We start from the raw sequence: 6,000 nt of genomic DNA, 5'->3' as shown, positions 1-6,000 counted from the left end.
GTTTACATCCTAAAATAACCAGGCCTAGCAGAATTACACCACATTGTGCCACCTTACTTGACAATATTTTCACTAACAATATGGAAAACAACATTGTGAGCGGAATATTAATTAATGACATCAGTGATCACCTACCAGTTTTTGCAGTTTATGACACTAATTATAAGAAAAATCAGCATGAAGAACAACTGAGATACAGACGTGTAAGGACAGAAGAAACTATGAATGCATTTAAGAACGATCTATTAAATCAGGACTGGGACAAGGTGTACAAAGAAGCTGATATTGATATTGCATATGGCATATTTTTAAGAATATTCATGGAGTTGTACGATAAAAACTGTCCAACAATAAAATACAACAGAAAGCACAAATATTCAGATAGACCATGGCTCACTAAGGGTTTACAAAATGCATGTAAAAAGAAAAATACACTCTATAGGGAATTCCTGAAACAAAGAACAAAAGATGCTGAAAATAAATATAAAAAATACAAAAATAAGTTGACCAAGATTAATATTGAACAACAATAAACATAATATGAAGGGAATATGGGATGTTTTAAACAGTATCATTAAAAATAATTCTGGACAACAAAGTTATCCTAAATACTTTATCGACAATGGCAATATTATGGAAAACACTGCTGATAAGGTCAACAGCTTTAATCATTATTTTGTAAATATTGGACCAAAACTGGCAGAACAAATTCCTGAGTCACTGCCATCAGTAGACTGTAGTTAAAACCTGATTGATAGGAACCCTAACTCAATGTTCCTCACATCAGTGGAGGAAAAAGAAATAATTGACATTGTACACATGTGTAAATATAAAACATCTACTGATTGTAATGATATTGACATGAAAATTGTCAAGAAGGTCATTGAAGGACTTGTAGGACCTCTAATATATATTTGCAACTTATCATTTCAGACGGGAAAAGTGCCAAACAAAATGAAAATAGCTAAAGTTGTGCCGCTGTATAAAACCGGGGACAGACGCCACTTCGCAAATTACAGGCCTGTTTCTTTACTACCACAATTCTCCAAAATCCTAGAAAACCTGTTTAATAAACGATTAGACAAATTCTTAGATAAATATAAATTACTCTCTGACAGTCAATATGGATTCAGATCAAAAAGATCAACATCTCTGGCATTAATCGAATCAATTGACGAGATTACAAATGCTATAGATCAGAAACAGTATGCAGCTGGAGTATTTCTGGATCTCAAGAAAGCATTCGACACAATCAATCATAACATATTAATTAATAAACTGGAACGGTACGGGATCGGGGGGGGGGGGGGGGGGGTTGTACTGCAATGGGTGAAAAATTATTTAAGTGACAGGAAACAATTTGTGAAGCTGGGTGTCCATTCCTCATTATGCTTGGACATTGCTTGTGGTGTTCCACAAGGCTCTGTACTGGGTCCAAATTTATTTATTATTTATATAAATGATATTTGTAAGGCATCTGATATATTAAAATTAGTATTATTTGCAGATGACACAAATATTTTTTGTTCTGGGGGAATCTAAAAGAGCTGCTGGATAATTAAAAAATGGTTTAACAAACTATCGCTAAATCTAAGTAAAACTAAAATTATCTTATTTGGGAATTCCCTTAGAAATGCACAAGTTCAGATTCGTTTAGATGGTGTGGAAATTGAAAGAGTACTTGAACATAAGTTTCTTGGTGTGATTATAGATGATAAATTAAACTGGAAGTTAGGGCTGGGCGATATATCGAGTTTTTTAAAAATATCGATATATTTTCATACAAGATATAAGATGTGACAATATCGTTTATATCGATATATAGTCTATGTTACGTTATAATTATACTTGTGGAGCCGCAGGTTTGCCTCTCTTTCGTCCACTTTTGTCTCTACGCAACCTTACTCGGCCTCGCCTCTCCTTCACTGAACACAACTCCCCCTCCCCCATAGCTTCACCTGCAGGCAATGACAAGATGAAAGCGGAAAATCTCCGTTAGCGAGTTACCGTGCGTGGGGCTGGACGGCGTCAACGTGTTAGCGAGCTAACCGCGCTAACGACATGCAGCCCAGAGGGGCTGCACGGCTGCACCACTTGATGGATTGTCGGAGGATTACGGCTACCGGGGAGGAGCCTCGCGGAGTGATACGTACTGTGTGTGTATAAGGACCACAAATGGCACCTGTTCAGAGACGTGGTGCAGCTGTGAAATCTGTCTCTTTGTTATTATGCGCAGCGTCTATTAGTTTACATTTTGACTGCACAATTGTGAGCTTTTTGTTATGCACAAAAACAACATTGTTTTCTTTTATTTATGGACCATGATTATTTAATAAATGCTGATAATTTATTTTTGAGTAATTTCTTCATGTACATCTACGCTGTATGTAAATAAAAGTGCCCGTGTGACATCTGGGACACAGTGTGACTAGGAACACTCTTTTTGTTCTTAACTTATGGCTTTAAAAAAAAAAAAAATCGAGATATATATCTTATATCGCCATCCAGCTAAAAAATATCGAGATATGAATTTTGGGTCATATCGCCCAGCCCTACGAAGTCTCATATAAATCATATACATAACAAAATTTCAAGAAGTGTCTCAATCTTGAGATAAGTAAAACACATTCTGGACCACAAATCACTCCACATTCTCTATTGTTCCCTGATTGGACCGTATTTGAATTACTGTGCAGAGGTTTGGAACAATACTTACAAATGTTTGCTATCATCAATCTTTATATTAAAAAAAAAAAGGGCCATAAGGATAATCCATAAAACTGGTTACAGAGATCATACAAATCCACTATTCTTAAAATCAAAAATTCTAACATTCACAGATCTGGTTCATTTTCTCACTGCACAAATTATATATAAAGCAATAAATAACCTGCTTCCTGACAATATTCTAAAAATGTTTTCTAAAAGGGAACGGGGATACAATTTCAGGGGGGAATTAAATTTAAAACATCCTTGTATCCATACAACATTAAAAAGTTTTGCATCTCTGTGTGTGGAGTGAAGCTGTGGAACAGACTAAGTAAAGATATGAAGCAATGTCCGAGCATGGCGCAGTTTAAAAAGCGGATTAAGGATATGGTTTTTACAGGGTACAGGGAAAAGGTAGAGATTTGATAGGGTGTTCTTGTCTAATATTTTCATGTGTGTGCGGGTGCACGGGTATGTTGGTATGGGTGGGTGTGTGTGTGTGTGTGTGTGTGTGTGTGTGTGTGTGTGTGTGTGTATATATATATATGTTGTGTATCCTTGAGGTGTTAGAAAATGTGTATATGTGTATACGTATGTATGTATGTATATATATATATATATATATATATATATATATATATATACCCTAACAATCATATTTTTTTGGACATGAACTTAATTGCTTTCTTAAAACATTTTTTTCTGCATTTGGTATAAAACAGACTCCAATTTAGACAATCTCAGGCTCCCTCCCCACCGGAGAGGTGACATTCAATGTCCCAATTGTCAGTCTGGATAGCCGTGACCACCACCCAACATACAATAATGTCATGAAAGCATCATTTTAAAAAGGGCTATGCAAACATGGCCAATAACTTTCATTCTAATGATGTGCAAAATGATTTGGGCACAAAACAAATTTTGCTGTTAGAAAACTTGCAGACTTCACTATATACAGTGTAGACCCTCTAAACTAAGTTTGGGGGATGTGATCTTTCAAGAAATGCAGACCAAACTGTTGTTGTTTGTTTACTTACACAGCATGTCTTGTAGAATTAACTGGAGTCACCAGCAACAGCATAGTGCAGTCATATCTCAAGTCTAATAACAGAAGACAGGAAAAGATCAGTGAAGAAACAACTTCCCCAAACCAAAGCACAAATAAAACAATAAGTAAAACAGGCTGATCTAAAGTATGATTAAAGTTCAGCCTGATTGATATAAATGTCACTGACAGTTGCTAATATATTGGAAAACCAAAATACTTACCACTGAGTTGATGTCTTTCTGTCCAACAACAGGAGTGCTGGTCCCGAGCCTCAAAGACAGTAAGAAGCAAGCAGAGGGAGAAAAAACAGAACTTTTTTTCAGAAACCAAATTGATCCTTAATGGCTGTGCAATAATTGTAACATAGAGTCTACTTATGTTGTTAAATAAAGGCTAGATTTGACATTAATAGATGTCACAGATGGTCAAAAGCTGCCACAAAGCATGAAAAAAATTTTCACACGTGAAGTCAAAACTTTCTGGGAAGTTGAGTATATTGGATGTTTAATGGTAGAAACAGACTTTTTAGACTTCTAGAGACTGACTGATGTTAGTTTAAATCAAATCTGAATCAGATGTGCTTATCTTTCTAGTTGTGGTCTGCACAGATGTCAGGTTTTTAAAACGCCAGACCCGACGACAGCGCCTAAGGTGGTGCTGGACTGAGGGAACCGCCAGCGCTCCCTCAGAGATGGAGAGGAGGGGGGGTTGATACCTGTTGTGATATTTTGATACCATGGTAGCATTTACAGGATATTGTTTTATAGTGATATTATACAGGAAAACTGTTACTCAATAAGGCCCATTTACTAGTTGTTTTTCTCTTTCTCTGTGACCCAAGAATTGATGTGTAAGACTCACAGGCTGGTACCCCAAGGTCGAAAATACCACAGAGACGAGACCACTCCCTTACTCCCATCCTCCCTTCCTTATCCTTTAGAAAAGAGCTTGTTAAAGGCCAGGTGGTTTGTTTCAGAATTCACTAATGAAAGAACTCTGTATTCTATGTCTAGGAGTGTATTTTGCTGGGATGATCATAAATTGTAGCTGAACTGATAAACTACACAAAGGATACTTCTTTGCTCAGAAGGCAGGAAGACGTTTCCTTATTTGGTCTGTACCGGTTTGAACTGAGAACCTGCTGACACACGAACCTTTTTTCCCTCTATATAAACTGTTGTATACTGAATAAACCTTTGAGTTGATTTTGGAAGAGCAACCTGAAGCAGTTTCTGTATCATTTTGTTCTCCTAACTGCTCCCGACGTCGTAACTAACCCAGCTGAACGGCATACCTGAGCGTTACTTTGAATAATTAGGAATCTTATAAGGAAAGGACAAAACTCTGCTTATCGGTGCTCACGCCTTGGAGGAAACCCGATCCACGGAGAAACCCGGGACGGAGATTTCTTTCAATTTGGTGTCAGAAGTGGGATCAGCTGACGAAGGTAAATACACGTCTTTAATATTTATATGGGACTGTATTATACCTCTCTCAGTGATTGATCTATAATGAAACGGGATATGCTGACGAAGTTTCACTTAGTGATCCAGAGAGATACACTGACGACTTCCTTAGTCCCCGAATAAAGTAAATTAAAAGCAGAAAGACACAGGAAGTTGCCTGTTGTATTGACACAGGAAGTTGCCTGTTGTATTGCAAGAAGTTGCTCGTTAAGTGAGAAATTGCTCACCCAAACAAAAATTGCTAGCAATAAATTTAAAGTAACCTCAGCTGTGCTGCAGCAAAATACTAACATAAATCCTTCAAGCGTGTAAACCCCTCTGGAAATCACTGAACATGGGTCAGAATAATTCAAAGACCACAGACAGGTCCGATAAAAAATCGAAATTACCTGTAAAACCAAAAAAAATAAAATATAAAGCTACAAATAACGGCTCAGTACGACTCCCACTTCCGGTTACGTGTAACCCACGTCCGCGAATCGGTGAAGACTTCCATGATTACGTATCCAGAACATGTGGAAGTGCTTATGTGACTGACTTTGTTTACAACTTAAGAACTGTAAGTTCAATGCATTTTAATTTATTTCCGGAGCCTTATCCCGAACGATTATCGCCAGAAAACAGGTCAGTAGAAATGTTGAATATCATTTGTGATAAGAAAAGTAGTCTGCTTAAACAGTCCTGTAGAAAATATATGATAGAATGCCGCGACGTGATACATCGAATGTTACCGCTATGGAAAAAGGGACCGGAACCAGGTGTAGATGCTTTAACATC

The sequence above is a fragment of the Rhamphochromis longiceps genome, linkage group LG18 (genome assembly GCF_057381845.1).
Source record: "Rhamphochromis longiceps isolate RC_006_pf linkage group LG18, R_longiceps_female_GT1.1, whole genome shotgun sequence".
Lineage (NCBI taxonomy): Eukaryota > Metazoa > Chordata > Actinopteri > Cichliformes > Cichlidae > Rhamphochromis > Rhamphochromis longiceps.
Note: the sequence above shows the minus strand (reverse complement) of the source record.